We start from the raw sequence: 19,993 nt of genomic DNA, 5'->3' as shown, positions 1-19,993 counted from the left end.
AGGGACTTAGGGATTTGAATGACAACACAAAACGCACAAACGTATGCATTATAGGCATCCCAGAAGGTGAAGAGAAGGGAAAGGGGACCAAAGGGGTGTTGGAGGAAATAGTGGCTGAAAACTTCCCAAACCTATTGAAAGAGATGAATATACATATCCAGAAAGTGCAGCAGCAGCACACCCCAAACAGTATAAATCCCAACAGACCTACCCCAAGACACATACTTGTCAAATTATCCAATGCTCAAGACAAAAAGAAAATACTGAAGGCAGCAAGAGAAAAGAGAACCATCACAAAAAAGGGAGGGCCATAAGATGAAGTGCTGATTTCTCATCTGAAAGCATGGAGGCAAGAAGGCAGTGTTATGACATAGTCAAGGTACTAAAGAAAAAATTTCCAGTCAAGAATGCTCTATCCAGCAAAGCTGGCATTCAAAAAATGATGGAGAGTTCAAAATATTCACAGATAAACAGAAACCAAGAATATGCCAACGAGAAACCTGCCCTTCAAGAAATACTGAAGGGAGTTCTGCAGGAGGAAAGAAAAAAACAGGAGAGACAGAGTTGGAAGAGAGAATAAGAACAACCAAAAAGATAAAAAGAGAAATAAAAACAACATATGAAACACAAATCCAAAGAAAATATGGCTAATGTAAACAATTCCTTGAGAGTAATAACACTGAATGTCAATGGATTAAACTCACATGTCAAGAAACACAGATTGGAAGAATGGATAAGGAAATATGACCTATCTATATGCTGTCTAGAACAAACCCACCTTAGATCCATGGATTCAAGGAGGTTGGAAGTGAATGGCTGGAAAACAATCTTACAAGCAAAAAACAATCAAAAAAGGTCAGAGATAGCTATACTAATATTGGACAAAATAGACTTTAAATGCAAAACTACTGTGAGAGATGAAAATGGACACTACATATTAGTAAAAGGGGTCATCTTTCAAGAAGAAAAAACAAACATAAACAATAATGCACCTAATCAGGGCACCTCAAAATACATGAGACAAACACTGGAAAAACTAAGTGGAGGAATAAATGCCTCTACAGTTATAGTAGGGGACTTTAATACACCATTATCACCAACATCTCAACAGAGAATCAATAAACAAAGATTTTAAATAATTTATTAGAGGATCTGAACATAATAGACATATACAGAACACTACACCCAAATATGGCAGGATATACATTCTTCTCAAGCACATATGGTTCAATCTCCAAGATAGACTGCATACTAGGCCACAGAGTAAGTCTCAATGAATTCAGAAAGATTGAAATCATACAAAGTAATATCTCTGAACACAGTGGAATGAAGCTGGAAATCTGCAAGGGCCAGAGATCCAGATTAAGCACCAAGATGTGGAAGTTAAACAACACACTCTTAGACAAACACTGGATCAAGAAGGAAATTTCAAAAGAAATTAGTAGCTATGTTGAAACTAATGAAAATGACAACACAACATATCAAAACTTATGGGATGCAGCAAAAGCTGTACTAAGAGGGAAATTCACAGCCATAAATTCATACATCAAAAAAGAAGATCTAACATCGAAGACCTAACTGCACACTTGGAAGAATTAGTAAAACAACAACAACAAACTAACCCATAAGGAAGAAGAAATAAAGAAGTAGCAAAGATCAGAGCAGAACTAAATGAAATAGAAAATAAAAAAACACAAGAAAAAATAAACAAAACAAAAAGCTGGTTTTTGAGAAGATCAATAAAATTGACAAACCCTTAGCTAGACTAACGAAAAAAAGAGAGAAGCAAATACATGAAATAGGAATTAAGAAAGGGGATATCACCGTTGACCCCACAGAAATAAAGACTATCATAAAAGGATACTTTGAAAAACTATACCAACAATAAGGACAATTTAGAAGGAATGGCAAATTCCTTGAAACACATAATCAGCCTACATTGATGAAAGAAGAAATTAATGATCTCAACAAACCAATCACAAGTAAAGAGAAAGAAACAGTCATTAAAAACCTCCCAACTAAGAAGAGCCCAGACCAAATGGATTCACAGGTAAATTCTACCAAACATTCTGGAAAGAACTAACACCAATCTTGCTTAAACTCTTCCAAAATATCAAAATAGAAAGAACATTGGCTAACTCATTCTATGATACCAACATTACTCTAAAACCCAAGCCAAACAAAGACAACAGAAGAAAAAAACTACAGACCAATCTCTCTAATGAATCTAGATGCTAAAATACTCAAAAAATACCTGCTAATTGTATTCAACAACACATCAAATGAATTATACACCATGACAAACTGGGTTTCATCCCTGGTATGCCAGGATGGTTCAGCATAAAATATCAGTCAATGTAATACACCACATAAAGAGATTGAAAGAAAAAAAATCACACCATCTTATCTATAGATGCAGAAAAAGCATTTGGGAAAATACAGCCTCCTTTCCTGATAAAAACACTGCAAAAGATAGGAATAGAAGGAAACTTTCTAAACATGATCAAGGGTATATATGAAAAACCCTTAGCTAACATCACTTACAATGGTGAAATCCTAAACTCCTTCCCTCTAAGATCAGGAATGAGACAAGGATGCCCACCATCACCCCTCCTATTTTGACACTGTGTTAGAAGTACTTGCTTAAGCACTGAGGCAAGAAACAGATATAAAGGGCATCCAAATTGGAAAGGAAGAAGTCAAAATTTCAGTATTTGCAGATGACATGATCCTATACATAGAAAGCCTCAGAAATCTACAACAAAGCTTCTAGAGCTTATAAATGAGTTCAGTAAAGTTGCAGGTTGTAAGATCAATGTGCAAAAATCAGTAGCATTTCTGTACACAAGTAATGAGCAATCTGAGAAGGAAATCATGAAAAAAAAAACCACCATTTACAATAATAAATAAGAAAATCAAATACCTAGGAATAAATTTAACTAAAGATGTAAAAGACTTATACACAGAAAACTACACAGCACTGTTAAAGGAAGTCAAAGGAGACTTAAATAAACTGAAGAATATTCCCTGATCATGGATAGGATGACTAAATATCATTATGATGTCTATCCTACCAAAACTGATCTACAGATTTAATGCAATCCCAATAAAAATCAACACACCTTTTTTTTTACTGAACTGGGAAAACTATGAAATTTATTTGGAAGGGAAAAGGCCCCAGATAGCCAAAGGTATATTGAAAAAGAAAAATGAAATGGGAAGAATCACACTACCTGATTTTAAAACATAGCACAAAGCTATAGTGGTCAAAATGTCATGGTAGTGGCACAAGGGTAGACACACTGCTTAATGGAACTGAATTGAGAGTTCAGATATAGGTCCTCACATATACAGTTATCTGATATTTGAAAAGGCTATGAAGCCCACTCGACTTGGACAGAATGGCCTCTTCAACAAATGGTGCTAGGAGAACTGGATATCCATATGCAAAAGAATGAGAGGATTACCATCTCACATTTTATATAAAAATCAATTCAAGATGGATCAAAGATCTAAATATAAGATCTAAGATCATAAAGACCTTGGAAAACAGTGCAGGAAAGCATCTACAGGACCTTGTAATAGGAAATGGTTTCATGAACTTCACGCCCAAAGCACAAGCAGTGAAAGAAAAAATAGGTAAATGGGACCTCCTCAAAATTAAAGCCTTTTGCACCTCAAAGGAGTTTATCAAGAAAGTGAAAAGGCATCCTACCCAATGGGAGAAAATTTTTGTTAACCATATATCTTATAGGAGCCTGATAGCCAACATATATAAAGAAATCCTATATATATAAAATAAAAAGGCAAACAACCGTTTCAAAAAATGGGCAAGAGATTTGAACAGACGCTTCTCCAAAGAAGAAATACAAATGAATAAAAAGCACATGAAAAGATGCTCAACATCACTAGCTATTGGGGAAATGCAAATTAAAACTCCAATGAGGTACCATCTTATACCCATTAGACTGGCAGCTATTTAAAAAACAGAGGACAAAAGTGTTGCAGAGGATGCAGAGTAATGGGAACCCTCATCCACTGCTGGTGGGAATGTAGAAGGGTCCAGCCATTCTGGAGGAGAGTTTGGCAGTCCCTAAAAAAAAATTAGCTATAGATTTGCCATATGACCCAGCAATTCCACTACTGGGTATATACCCAGAAGAACTGAAAACAAGGACACAAACTGATATAGGCACACCAGTGTTCATAGCTTATTAACTATTGCCAAAAGTTGGAATCAACCCAAATGCCCATCAACAGATGAACGGATAAATAAAATGTGGTATATACACACAATGGAATACTGCTCAGCTGTAAGAAGGAATACAGTACTAACACATGGGATAACATGGATGAATCTTGAGGACCTTATGTTGATTAAAGCAAGCCAGGCATTGAAGGACAAATTCTACATGACCTATTTGATATGAATTAAGCAAATCAAGCTATCTCAGAGAGTTAGAGACTGGATGACAGGCTTACAGGAAATGGGGGAGGGGGGAAGAGGAAGATTGTGAGCTGATGCCTACATGGGTGAAATCTATGATAAAGTGGAAGTGATAGTTATGCAGTGAAGGGATAAGATGGGGCATAAAGATACTATTGGGTGTGGCTTTGCAGGCTTGAGGGGGGCTAGGGTTGGGAGGATGGGTCAGATGACCCATGGAATTGCGGGGAGGGTTTGAGGGGTACAGGTGAACATGGGAGATTGTCAGGTACATGGTTGAAACTATAATGTTGAGAAAACTCTTTAGAAAATATAGTAAAGGTTACTTGTTTAAGGTGTTTTACAGGGGGCATCTGGCAAAGCGTGCATCTGGGCAGGGTTCTAGGGAGTGTGAGTGCTCATCTTGTCATATTGTGTTATATCAGTGGGTGGATACAGATACAATGAACTGGAAAGTGTTGTACCCCCATCCTGGGGCAGACTGGTTTCTCAAACAGAGGAGAGGGTGCCTCTTGAGACCATGGATGGCTCCCAATGGAGGAGGAAAGACTACAATGTCATGTTGTGCATGTTTTTGAAGTTGAGGTACTATCAAACCAAATATAAGTGTTATATATTTTGATGTTAAATTTTTAAGTTTTAAAAAAAATTTATTGAAGTGTATCACTCATACATAAACATACATAAACAATAACTGTATAGTAATAGTTGTGAACTTACAAAACAAACAATATAACATCATACAGGACTCTCATAACTCACACTAACACCAATACCTTGCATTGTTATTAAAACTTTTTTACTAATGATTAAAAAGCATTGTCAAAATATTACTACTAACCAAAGTATTTTCCCCAATCCACCCAATTATTATTATCTTTATCATTTGTATATGAACATACATAAACAATAAGTGAATAGTATAAGTTGTGAACTTATGAAGTAAACCAGCATATCATCATAAAGGGGTCCCATACATCAACCCTCCACCAAGACCTTGCATTGTTGTGAGACATTCGTTACAAATTATGAAAGAATATTGTCAAAATCTTACTATAATTTATAGTCCTTATCTTACATTCGGTGTATTTTCCCCCAACATACCCTATTATTATGTTTAAGTATATTTTTATGACAGAACTTGTGAACTTATAAAACAATCATTCACGTGTGCAGAATTCCCAAACAACACCCCTCTATCAACACACCACACTGTGATGGAGTATTTGTTACAGATAAGATATCATCTTATTCTTACCACATCCATAGTGTACATCTGGCACACATTTTCCATACTGCCCCATTATCAACACAGTACATCTTTGGTATAGATGCAAGAATATTATATTCTTACTGCTAGCCACAGTCCATAGGTCACTCCAGTTGTATTTTTCCCATGCTTGCCCACATTTCCACCACCCTGCAGTAGTGATGTACCTTTGCTCTAGCTGAAAAAGGACACTCTTGCATCTGTACTATCATCTGCAATTCTCATCCACCTCTTGGTTTACTATGCTATTCAGTTCCTAGAGTATTCTATAGCATTCTGTCAAGTGACATTTATATCTCTAGACTACCATTTTCAGCCACATCCCCATTTATAAACTAGCTTTTATTCACTATGTGTTATCATCCACTCTATACATTTCCACACTTTTACTGTAAAGCTAATTAAAACTTCTACATATATTAAATATCAGTAGTACATCTCAGTCATCCTCTTATCTCCTTTAAGAATCCACTACCTGCCACCAGGTCTTGAAGATTTTTCCTACAATCTCTTCTAGGAACTTTATGGTTCTTGCTTTTATTTTTAGGTTTTTGATCCATTTTGAGTTAACTTTTGGATAATGTGTGAGACATAGGAGTCCCCTTTCCTTCTTTTGGCTACGGATATCCAGTTCTTTCACCACCATTTGTTGAATGGACTGTTCTGCCTGAGCTGTGTGGGTTTGACAGGCTAGTCAAAAATCACTTGACCATACATGTGAGAGTCTGTTTCTTAACTATCCATTTGGTTGCATTGGTGTATGTGACTGTCTTTGTGCCAGTACCATGCTGTTTTTACTAGTATAGCTAGGTAATATGATTTAAAGTCTGGAGATGAGAGTTTACTTTTCCTTTTTAAGATATTTCTGGCTATTCAGGACACTTTACTCTTCCAAATAAATTTGATAATCATGTTTTCAATTTTTAAAAAAAATGGTGGTGGACTTTTTACTGGGATTGCATTGAAGCTGTATATTAATTTGAGTAGAACTGACATCTTAATGAAATTTAGTCTTCAAATCCATGAGCATGGAATGTTCTTCCAGTTATTTAGGCCTTTTAAAAATTTCTTTTAACATTGAGTTGCAGTTTTCTGAATACAAGTGCTGTACATCATTGGTTAAGTTTATTCCTGACTATTTGAGTTTTATTTGTCACATTTTTTTCATCACTCTTTTGACACTTTCAGTGACTTTTATTGTTATAATCTTCATTTCTAGACTCTTTTACAGGCTTCTCTCTCCTTTCTTTTCTTTTCAGGCTGTAACACACCTTGTAGTATTTCCTGAAAATCAGGTCTCTTGGTTAGAAATTCTCTCAGTTTTGTTTATTTATGAATATTCTAAACTCATCCTCATTTTTGGAAGAAAATCTTACCAGATATAAGATTCTTGGTTGGAAGTTTTTCTCTTGCATTATCTTAAATATATCATACCACTGTTTTCTTGCCTCCATGGTTTCTGGTGAGAAATCCAGCTCTTAATCTTATTGGGTATCCCTTATATGTTATGCATTGCTTTTCTTTTGCTGCTCTCAGAATTCTCTCTGTCTTTGCATTTGGCATTCTGTTTGTATGTGTCTCAGATTTAGTCTATTCATATTTTTTTCAGATGGGAGTATGTTGTACTTCTTGGACATAGATATCTATGTCCTTCAATAGGGTTGGGAAGTTTTCTACTATTATTTCTTCAAATATTCCTTCTACCTCTTTTCCCTTCTTCTTCTGGGAAACCCATGACATGTATGTTTGCATGCCTTTTGCTGTCATTTAGTACCCTGAGACCTTGTTCAATTTTTCTATTCTTTTTTCATGTATTATTTTGTATGTTCACTTTCAGAGGCCATTTCTTTAAGCTCACCAATCCTTTCTTCTGCCTCCTCAAATCTGCTATCATATGATTCCAATGTTTTTAGAATTTCATTTATTGCCCCTTTCATTCCCATAAGATCTGGTATTTTTCTATTTATGTTTTCAAATTCTTTGTGCTCATCCAGTGACTTCTTAATATCCTTAATCTCTTTAGCCATCTTATTGAATTTATTAAGGAGATTTGTTTGAACATCTATGATTAGTTGTCTCAAGTCCTTTATGTCATCTGGAGTCTTATCTTGTTCCATTAACTGGGCCACATCTTCCAGTTTTATGGCATGGATTGTATCTTTTTAGTATCTTGGCATCTGGATTACTAGAATATTTATTCTGGATGCAGTTTTTCTCTTTATTTTATGGCTTCCTGTCCTTTCTCCCTTAATGGTTTTGCAGTAGGAGCAAAAGATGTAGTTGGTGTTACACATTGTGGAGGTTCAAGCTGCCCTCATTGCCCCAGGGACCATGAAACTTCTACGAACTTTCTCCTTTGCCAGGGGTAGGGACAGAGTCACAGCTGTGTGGAATTATCCAAGTTGTGCAGGCCTAGACTGTAGTTGCCCAGAGAGACTGATGAAGCTTCACACTCCTTTCTCCCCTGCCTGAGTTGGGGATGGAGCTGCACATATGGGCAGCAATCTGTGCAGTGTGGGTCCAATATGACTGCAGTTATCCTGGTAGACTTCTGATTATTCAGTCTGTGCCAACCAAAGGTACCTGCAGTTACTTGGATAGGATGGTGCAGAACCTGCCAGCCTCCTCCCTGCCAGAGGTGAGGCTGAAGCCTAGTCTAGAGCTGTAGGTGGAGCTGGATGAAAGATACCAGTTCCTGCCATCACTGTGACTTTCAGTGAGCCCGGCTTTCCCTCTTGCTGGGGTGGAGTCAAAATGGCTACCACTGGCCTCTTTCCAACTTAGACAGATTCATACCCTAGCTGTTCCTAGGGTTATACCTTAGCCAGTTAAGTCTCCTAATCAGTAGCTGAAATAGATGGCCAACCATCTCCTCCACCCCTGTTTTTGGGAAATGGAGCTTCCAAATCTAGCTACAGAATAGTTCCTGGGGTCACTTGCACCACCAGAATAGGATAATCACCCATCTCCATGGCTTGGCTGGTAATTTCCCAGAGAGGCTGGTGCAGGTTCCCCCAGCTTCCTCCCACTGGAGGTTGGGCTGGGTCTTAGGCTCGAGCTGCAATTTTATCCTGATGGAAAGAAGCTGGTCCCTACCATCCCTGTGATTTTCAGTCCACCCCGCTTCCCCTAGTGCCAGGCATGGTATTAAGATGGAGACTACTGGCCTCTTTCTAACTAGGACAGGCTCAAACTTCAGCTGTTCTTAGGATTATATTTAGCCTACTGAATTTACTCATCAGTAGCTGAAGTTAGTTCTCCACCATCTCTTCTTCTCCCATTTTTGGGAATTGGAACTTTCAATTCCAGCCATGGAACAGCACCCAAGGTGGTTTGTGCCTCCAGTGGAGGATGGGCACTGGCTTCCATGGCATGGAGTGCTCTACTTACAAATCTTCTTGGCAGTTGGGCAGTTTCCTTCTTCCATTCCTTCAAGGATATTGCATGATGCTCCTTTGGTCTCCTGGAGCCCCCAAACTGGTGCTTCAGAAAGCTCCAGTTAGCTGTGTGTGTTAACTAACTGTTCTGTAGCAGGAGCTGACTCTCAGAGCTCCTTACTCCACTGCCATCTTGCTGGTTGTTCTAGATGTTAAATTTTAACCCCATAGTCACCACAAAGTAAATAGATGGAAAATATACTCAGATCAAAGAAGACAGTATGGTATTACATATAAACTAAAAAGTAGGAACCAAAAGAGAGGGGTAGCTATACTAATATCAGATAAAATAAACTGTAAGCCAAAAAACATTTATGGGAGACAAAGATGATCTTATACACTGATACAGAAGACATTCAGCAAGAAGTCATAACAATTATAAACATATATGCACCTAAAAGCAGAACCTCAAAATATATGAATAAAATACTGACAGATTTTGAGAGAGAATTGATGCTTCTACATTAATAACAGGAGACACTAACATACCACTCTCAATAGCAGATAGACCATCTAGGCAGAAGGTCAATAAGGAAGTACAGGACTTGAATATACACTAAAACAACTAGACCTAAAAGATATACATAGAACACTTCACTCAATGTAAACAATGCACATTCTTCTCGAGTGCACATGGATCATTCTGCAAGATAGAACATATGTTAGGTCACAAAACTCTCAATAATTTAAAGAGTATTGAATTAATACAATATATATTCTCCAACCACAATGGAATGAGTTTAGAAAATCAACTACAGAGTGATAAATGGAAAATGCACAAATTTGTGGAACTTAACCAATGGGCTTAAGATGAAATCAGAAGTGAAATTAGAAAATATCTTGAGGCAAATAAAAATGAAAATACAACATACCACAATTTATGGGATGCAGCAAAAGCAGTGCTAAGAGGGAAATTTATAGCTCTAACTGCTTAATTATAATATAATTGTGATGGTTTGAAATGTATTCCTTTCCCTATTTCTGTGTACCCCAGAAAAACATGTTGTAAGTATCTATGAGTCTTGTTCTTCAAGCAGTGAAGCTTGGTTGTCACTGTTGGGTTCTGAGGGGAGGGAGACAGAGGAATAGAATTGTGGTTCCACAAGATTGTGCAATGATATAAACCATGTTAAATTTCACTAAAAACATATAAAAGTGTATAGTCTAAAATGTAAACCATAATATAAACCATAATGTAACCAAAAATTTAGGAAAGTATACAGTCTAAAATATAAATCATAATGTAGGCCATAATGGAACCATAGTTAGTAGCTATATTTCAATATCTGTACATCAGCTGTAGCAAATATAATATCCACATATAAAAATATCATTGCTGGGAAGGGGAAAAAAGAGTTTGATATTGGGTATATAGGAGTCCCCTATATTGTATATGTGACTTTACTATGCTACTGTGATCTAAAACTTTTTAGAAGACAAAATTTAAAAAATTTAAGAAAAAAACATGATGTAGACACTGAGGAAGGAATGGAAGAGATTGCCTTGCCACTGTATATGCAAGGCAACACCTATTACTGTAATGAAAGGCAAAGCACCAAAAACAAAGTTTTATTTTATTTTTATTTTTTAATAGCCCAATCTATTTTTTACCTTATTTTAGTTTTTCTAAATTATTATGTATTCTATTTCTAATTTTTAAATCTGCCAATAATATTTAATTTTCCTACTAATTGAATCTGGCAATATATTAGGCTTCATTTTTTTAAGAAGTTTGGATCACAGAGGGGTTCAACTATGGCAGGGGAGGAGAACTGGTGTGGGATGCATGGGTGGGAGGGAGTTCTCCAGGGTAGGCGTATAGGGTATATAGGTATGTTTGAATGTATGTTGGGTATTGTCACAATGGACAGAGTTATATATGACAACTGAGGGAATGTTGAGGTCACATCCTGAGGAGCTCTGTCACATTCCCCAATGCAACAGCAAAAATCCCCCAAGTATAACCACAAAGACCAGTGAAGAAGGATGGTCCAATGACGGCCCTTGATACTGATAACTATGCTTATGAGCCTGTGTGCTTGAAATTTCAACTAGTCCTAGAGCTTCAGGGTGCCTAAGAGTTACCTCCTGAGACCCTCCATGTTGCTCAAATGTGGCCACTCTCTAAGCCAAACTCAGCATGTAAATGCATTACCTTCACCCCAGCATGAGACATGACTCCCGGGTATGAGCCTCCCTGGTGCCGAGGGATTACTACCATCACCAGTTGGTGATGAAACTAGAAAAAGACCTTGAATGAAAGGGGGAAATGATAAAGACAAATAAGTTTATATGCCTAAGAGACTTCAAAATGAGTTAGGAGGTCATAAGAGGGGTCATGCTTATGCACACCTCAGGAGGATCTCAGAGATAGCCAAAGTGGATACAACCCCAGGTACTGGTGCTCCTGAGGGCTACGGAGACACACAGGTTCTATGGTTGTGACAGATAGCTCTGGAGTTCATTACCTTCCCAGTTGGCCCTACTTTGGAATTTGTTCTCCTGAATATGATGGAGTTGAACTCAGGTGTGACCTCTCTACACATACCTCTTCTGTCACTTTTACTGAACCTGTGATTGGTGCTAGGGTTTGTGTATACTCAGGAGACTTGAATTTCTGGACAGTCCATGTGCCAGCTAAGCCCTGAGTCTCAGCAGAGTTGCAACACCTAAATCCAGTTCATTGGACTTACCAAGGTCGGCTAACAGGGAAGTGAGAAGGGTCAACCACCACACCAGGGAACTGAAAGTGTCTAAAACTGCAAGCAGGAGAATTGCCATGTGGGATCTAAGACCCCTCTTGATTTAGATGTGGAATGGACATTTCCATCCCAGGGTCCTTAGGATGGAGTAATATAACATGGATTGGAGTGGAGCAGCTGGTATTCTACTATAGAAGTGTTGTGACTCTAGCCATGCAAGAAATTGTATTATTGATGTGGAGATGGTAGCCACAGGAGTTGCTGTGGGCAGGGAGAGGGAGGAAGAGGTGTGATATGGGGCATTTTTGGAACTTAGAAGTGTCCTGAATGATATTGCAGGGACAGATGCAGGTCATTGTATATCCTGCCACAACCCACTGGATGGACAGGGGGCAGAGTGTGAACTATAATGTAAACTATGGCCCATGCAGATTGGCTGTGCTCCAAGGTGTATTCACCAAATGCAATGAATATGCCTTACTGATGAAAGGGGATGTTGATATCGGAGGAGTGGGGGTGGGGTGGGAAGTGGGGTATATGGGAACCTCCTAGGTTTTTTAATGTAACATTTGTGTGATCTAGTTATTTAAAAAAAAGACAACAAAAATTTTTTGAAATAAAAATCTAATCCAATCCTGTGGTTGTAAACCATTGTAAATAAGATCTTTTGGTTAGGATACTTCATTTATGCTGTGACTCATCTCATTCAGGATGGTTCTTAATTTTCGTACTGGAGTCATTTGTGAAAGGGATGAATACGAAGAAGAGAAAGAAAGCTACAGAAAGCAAGAAGCGGTGAGCAACAGAACTTGGAAGAGAAGGGAGACACCAGCACAAGTTGCCATGAATCTTGCTATATGGCAGAGAAGCCAAGAATGCTGGCAGGTGGTCTTCGTGAAGAAAGCATTATCTTGGGAAACGGACTTTGGCCCAGTGGTTAGGGCGTCCGTCTACCATATGGGAGGTCCGCGGTTCAAACCCCGGGCCTCCTTGACCCGTGTGGAGCTGGCCATGCGCAGCGCTGATGCGCGCAAGGAGTGCCGTGCCACGCAAGGGTGTCCCCCGCGTGGGGGAGCCCCACGCGCAAGGAGTGCGCCCGTGAGGAAAGCCGCCCAGCGTGAAAAGAAAGAGCAGCCTGCCCAGGAATGGCGCCGCCCACACTTCCAGTGCCACTGACGACAACAGAAGCGGACAAAGAAACAAGATTCAGCAAATAGACACCAAGAACAGACAACCAGGGGAGGGGGGGGAATTAAATAAATAAATCTTTAAAAAAAAAAAAAAAAAAAAAAGAAAGCATTATCTTGATGCCTTGATTTAGACATTTCTTTGTCCTCAAAATTGTAAGCTAATAAATTCTCATTGTTCAAGCAAACCATATATTTGCTTTAAGAAGCATAGTAAACTAAAACAAGAGGAAAAAATTTCAAATCTGGGACCTAGGCTCAAAACTGTTAAGTAAGAACTAGAAAAAGAAGACCAAACTAAACCCAAAGTGAGCAAAGGAAGGAAATATCAGAAATTAGAATGGAGATAAATGAAAAAGAGAGAAAAAATAGAATCAACACAACAAAAGCATGGTTCTTTGAATAAATCAATAGAATTGACAACCTGTAGCTAAACTGACAACAAAAAATAAGAGAGAGGTTACACTTAAAGAGAATCAGAAACAAAAAAGGGGACATTACTACTGGACCAACTGAAATAAAAAAAGACTGTAAGAGGATACTATGAACAAGTATTTGCCAATAAATTAGCCTAGAAGAAATGGCCAAATTTTTAAAAGCACACAAACTGCCCACATTGAATTGAGAAGAAATAGAAGATCTTCACACATCAATTACAAAGGTATTGAATCAGCAACAAAAAACCTCCCAAGAAAGAAAAGCCTAGAATGAGACAGCATTGCAGGGGATTCTACCAAACACTCCAAAAAGACTTAACACCAATTCTGCTCAAACTTTTCTAAAAACTAAAAAGGAGGGAAAAATCCCCAATTCATTCTATGAGACCAACATCACTCTCCAAAGCCAGATAACGATACCACAAGAAAACGACAGACCAATATCTCTCATGAATAGAGATGCCAAAATCCTCGACAAAATGGTACCAAACTAAATCTAACAGCATAGTAAAATAATTACATATTTTATGTCCAGTGGGATTTATCCCACTTGACCTACACTGACATTACAAGAAAGACAAGAACTTAACAAACCAATCACATTTAAAGAGATTGAAAAGTCTAGGACCAGATGGCTTCACAGGTAAACAATACTAAGCATTTCGAGAAGAATTTACCCCAATCCTGTTTAAACTCTTGCAAAAAAACTGAAGAGGAGGAAAATTACCCAAGACATTTTATGGAGCCCATATCTCCCAAATAACAAAGCCAGAGAAAGACACTACAAGAAAATAAGATTACAGACCAATCTCTCTAATGAACATAGATGCAAAAACTCCAAGAAAAATACTTGCAGATAGAATCCAGCATCATATCAAAAAACTTATACACCATGACCAACTGGGATTTATTCCTGGTATGCAAGGGTGGTTCTACACATGAAAATTAATTAATGTAATACACTGCTTTAACCCAGTAAAGGAAAAAACAAACAAATGTGTGATCATCTCAATCAATGCAGAAAAGGCTTTCTTGATAAACACATATCCTTTCTTGATAAACACATTTTGAAAGATAAAAATTCCTCAACATGATAAAAGCCATATATGAAAACTCACAGCCAACATTATACTCAATGGAGAAGTGTTGAGAGCTTTCCCTCTAAGACTGGGAACAAGACAAGGATGTTCACTGTCACCATTGTTATTCAACATTGTTCTAGTTCTAGTTAGAGCAATTAGACAAGAAAAAGTAAAATAAAAACCATCAAATAGGGAAAGAGGAAGTAAAACTCTTAACTATTTCTGGATATTTAGAAAACTGTGAAATGTCTATAACAAAGCTACTTGAGCCAATAAATAAGTTCAGCTAAATGGCAGGATACAAGATAGACATGCAAAAATCAATAATGTTTCTTATATTAGTATTGAATAATCTGAGGAGGAAAGCAGGGGAGGGGAAATTCCATTTACAATAGCAACTAAAATACCCAAATACATATGAATGAATTTAACCAAAGAAGTACAGAACCTGTATGTAGAAAACTAGAAAACAATGCTAAAGAAATCAATGAAGATCTAAACAAATAGAAAGGCAATCCATGTTCGTGGATTGGAAGACCAAATATCATGAAGATGTCAATCCTACCCAAACTGATTTATAGGTTCAATACAATACCAATCAAAATTCCAACTGCCTACTTTACAGAAATAGAAAAGGCAATTACCAAATTCATCCAGAAGGGAAAGTGCACCTGAATAGCCAAAAGCATTCTAAAAAAGAAGAGCAATGTCCGAGGAATATTACTGCCTGAACTTGAAACATATTACAAAGCTACAGTGGTCAAAACAGCATGGTATTGGCATAAAGATATACACATTGATCAGTGGAATAGAATGAGAGTTCTGAAACAAACCCTTACCTCTATGGCCAGCTGGTTTTTGATAAATCTACCAAAGCCATGGTAATAGGACAAAAGAATCTCTTCAATAAATGGTGCTTGAAGAACCATAACCTTAAGAATGAAAGAAGACACCTATCTCACTCCCTTTATAAGAATCAACTCAAAATGGATAAAAAAACCTAAATATAAAAGCCAGAAACATAAAACTACTAGAAGAAAATGTAGGGAAACATTTTAAAGACTTTGTGGTAGATGGTGGTTTCTTGGACCTTACACCTAAAGCACTAACAAAAACAGAAAAAAATAGATAAATGGGACCTCCTCAAATTAAACACTTTTGCACTTCAGAGGACTTTGTCAAAAGGGTGAAAAGGCAGCCAACTCAATGGGAGAAAATATTTGGAAATCATATATACAGTAACGGTTTAATGTTTGGTATATAAAAAGATTTTACAACTCAAAAAAAAAAAAAGAACAATAAAAGGACAAACAACCTGATTTAAAAATGGGCAAAACTTGAATAGACATTTGTACAAAGAAGAAATACATCTGGTGAAGAAACAAATGATAAATGTTCAACATCACTAGTGATTATGGAAATGCAAATCAAAGCTACTGTGAGATATAATTTCATACCTATTAGAATGACTACTCTTAAAAAGACAGAGAACTACAAATGTTGGAGAGGATGTGGAAAGATAGGAACACTTATTCACTGTTGGTGGGAATGTACAATGGTAAGGCCTCTGTGGAGGAATGTTTGGCAGTTCCTAAAGAAGTTGAATATAGACTTGCCATGTGACCCGGCAATATCACTGTTGGGTATATAACCAGAACCACTGAGAGCAGTGACACGAACAGATATCTGCACACTGATGTTCATAGTGGTGTTAGTCACAATTGCCAAAACATGGAAAGCCAGGTGTCCATCAATTGATGAATGGATAAACAAACTGTGGTGTAGTCACATGGTGGATTATAATACAGCTCTAAGAAGAAATGAAGGACAACACGGATGACCCTGGCAGTCATTTTATTGAGTGAAGCTAGCCAGACACAAAAGGACAAATACTTTACGAATGCACTACTATGAACTAAATATATTGTCTTAACTCATGGAGTTAAAAACATAAATATGGATCACCAGAAAATAGAATGAGGTTAGAGAATGGAAAGCTGAGTGTTAACTTGTGCAGAATTGGTAAAAAGGTTATGTTTTAATCTTTGGAAATTTGGAAATGAATAGAAAAGGTGAAAGCCCAACATAATATTTGTAACTAGCAGTACTATTATATGGGTATGAAAGTGGTTTAAAGGGAAAATCTAAGGTCATGTATATTACTAAAAGGAAAGGTAAAAATATTTAACATAGGACCATATAGCATGGGAAAACTGCATGTGAAATATGAGTATGGATAAAATTGCATACATGAGACTGTTTTCTTTGAAATTGAAAAAATATATTTTAATAGTACAAGATGTTAATACCAGATAGAAACAATGCATTATGCTAAGTGAAAGAAACCAGACACAAAGAACTACATATTGTATGATTTCATTTATATAAAATGCAAATATGAATCAATTTATAAACTTTAAATTATATTAGTGCTTATGTACGGCTGGGGAAGGACTTCTAAGAGGTGTAGAGTTTTTCTTTTTGGAGTAATGAAATCAGTCTAAAGTTTTTTGAGGTGATGAATGCACCACATTTTGATTGTACTAAAAGCCATTGATTACATACTTTGGATAGATCATATGGTATGTGAATATATCTCAGTAAAACTGCTTAATAAATAAATAAATGTGAAAGAATAGTCAGAAATAGCTATGTACAGCAGGGAATGCATAGAGAGACTGAGAAGTGAAGAACTTCCTTTTTGTTTGTTTGTACAAATAAAATGTGGCATATACATACAATTAAATATTATTCAGCCATAAAAACAAAAACATCACACTGTAGGATGAGGGTGGAACTCAGGAATGCCTTTGTGGGAAAAATATGTTATGTCAAGATCATCTTATACTTGATGCAAAGGTAGGGCTTATAATAAATACATCAGCTAGAGAGAAGCAGAGATAAAAACAAGGACAGGAATCACCTGCATATGCTTTAGCAGAAAATTATGAAAGGAAATAAAGTTGTTATGAGAACAGATGTGGAAGGGAACAATAATTGTGAATTTTCCCTGGGTAAACCAAAACAGTTTCTTAAAGTTGGAAGCAGCAAAGTGCTTAGCACATAGAAAATGTACGTTATAGTAAATGTTCAATAAGAGGCAGATAATATAATTCCCTGAAATAAAAAGGACATATTGTGTACACACACACACTTATTTTTGTACCATTTGAGTAAAGTTGCATACATGATGAACCTAAGGAGCTTTAATATCAAAGCGTTCAGAAAAAATATTATGTGTATATATACATAAGTATATATGTATACATGCATACACATATATGCATATATACATATGCAGGAGAGGAAGTGCTTAAATGATAGAGCAAATAGGGCAAAATATTAAAGTAGGTGAAACTGGTTAAGGGTATATGGGTGTTCTATATACTATCCTTCTTATACCTTTTCTATAAATTTGAAATTATTTACAAATAAAATGAAAAGAAAAATCTCAAATTCACACAGAGCCATTTTATGAAAGTTTATATCAAATGTCCCAATGAGGTTGAGATCATTGTGTGCTCCCAAATGTAATAAACTCAGGCATTTTTTCCATCCAATGCTACATATGAATTTATACATATGAGTATAGTATTTTAGAAAGACCGGAGAACTGCTTTTTGGATGTTCAAACTTCTGGCTACGTATTTGGCCTTTCACCCAAACTAATTTCATTAATTTCATTTGAAAAGAACAACAGACACTCTCTTGCCATGGTGTGATACAGTGTACAGGTTTTCTAAATATTAATTAATTCCAATTTTACATACTTTACCTTTTGTTTCAAAGCCTGGAAGCTTGTATTTATCATCTGAATGACAGATTTTTCTAACCTTTTCTTCATGAAAAGAAATAAGAAAAAAAGAGATAATGTTCAATGGAATACAGCAAGTATAAAACATGTCTTCGAATTATTCACCTCTCCTTCTGTTGAAAGGTGGGAACTGCATGTCCCCTCCCTCTGATTCTGGTAACTGGTTGAACAGTAGAGGACAGCAGAATGAGCGTTCAGGTCATGAATGGTGATACAGCTTCTCCTTGGTTCTTGGAACATTTGTCCTATAGCCCTGAGCTGCCATGCAGGAAGTCCTTCTACATGCTGCCACTAAGCTAGCCCATGTGGAGAGACCACATGGAGAGATCCCAAGACCTCATGAAGAGGAGCAATGCCTGGCTAGTCCCAAGCAGATATTCCTGCTCACAGCACTGTCTGACTAAAATCACATGAGACCCCCAAGCCAGAACTCCCCAGCTGGGTGCTCTCAGAATTCCTAACCCACAGAAATTGTGAGAGAAAAGAAAATGAATGTTATTGTTTTAAGCCACTAAGTTTTGAGGTAGTATGTTATTCACAACCATAGGAAATGGAAACAAGGAAGGAGAAGAATGAGGGAATAGCAGAATGGAGTTAACTGAGCACCAAGTCCTGATGAGAGGGAATGGCAGTGAAAAGTAATTCAATTCACCCTGCAGAGGCTTGAAAAGATATAGAAATAGGAAGACCAGGTTCCAAGGAAGGTGGAGAAGTGAGGCATGAGCTAGAAAGAAAATTGTAAAAATGACCAGATCCCTCAAGTATCTGTCACAGCCAAATGGTTACTTCCTCTTTACCCTGGAAAGAGGGAGGGTATGGATTCTGTGGAGAAAATGAACTACGTAGGCTCCAAATTTGGTAACCTCAGGCACAGCAGACTATGATGGAGGGGTTCCACACTGAAACCATTATTGAATAAAATTCTATAATCCCCATTTACAAACAAGTTTTGAATGCCTTCTTCTTAACTGTGATGGATAAGTAAGGAAAGCCCCATTATGAAAACACACACATGCACACACTTACATATACATACACATATACATATATGGAAAGTTGAGGAAACAGATACCCCATAGGAAATAAAATGTAAAATGGAATTTTAATATCTTCAGAGAAACTGAGAGAAGATACTTCCTTCACCAAATCAAAACCAGATCTTATTAAAAAAAATGATTAGAAACAACTGAAAGTGCTCTTGTCAATTGGAAAATATGATAGAAGATGTAAATATTAAATAGAAGACATGAAACAAAGTTTAGGTCATTTCCAAAAACTAGGAAAAAGATAAGAAGTGAACAATATGAGAGACACAGTAAGAAAACTGTAGAAACAATCCAGATGATTCAACATCCAATGGTACATGCAACAAGAGCTGAACTGAAGTGGCTTAACAAACAGGGGTAAATTGTTCTGACATAAGAAACCTGGAGGTAAATACTCCAGGAATGATACAGTGGCCCTCTTATGTTGTTAACACCCCAAGTTACTATTATCTTTCCTTTTATCCTGAGAAAGTGGCTTGACTTTTTATTGCCAAATGGCTCTTACATCTCCAGTCACTGGTCTTTGTTCCAGGCAAGAAGAGGAGGAAAAAAAAAAAAAGGATTTGGCAGC

The sequence above is a fragment of the Dasypus novemcinctus genome, chromosome 9 (genome assembly GCF_030445035.2).
Source record: "Dasypus novemcinctus isolate mDasNov1 chromosome 9, mDasNov1.1.hap2, whole genome shotgun sequence".
In the NCBI taxonomy this organism is placed as follows: domain Eukaryota; kingdom Metazoa; phylum Chordata; class Mammalia; order Cingulata; family Dasypodidae; genus Dasypus; species Dasypus novemcinctus.
The sequence above is the reverse complement of the archived record's forward strand: the minus strand, read 5'-3'. Positions refer to the sequence as shown.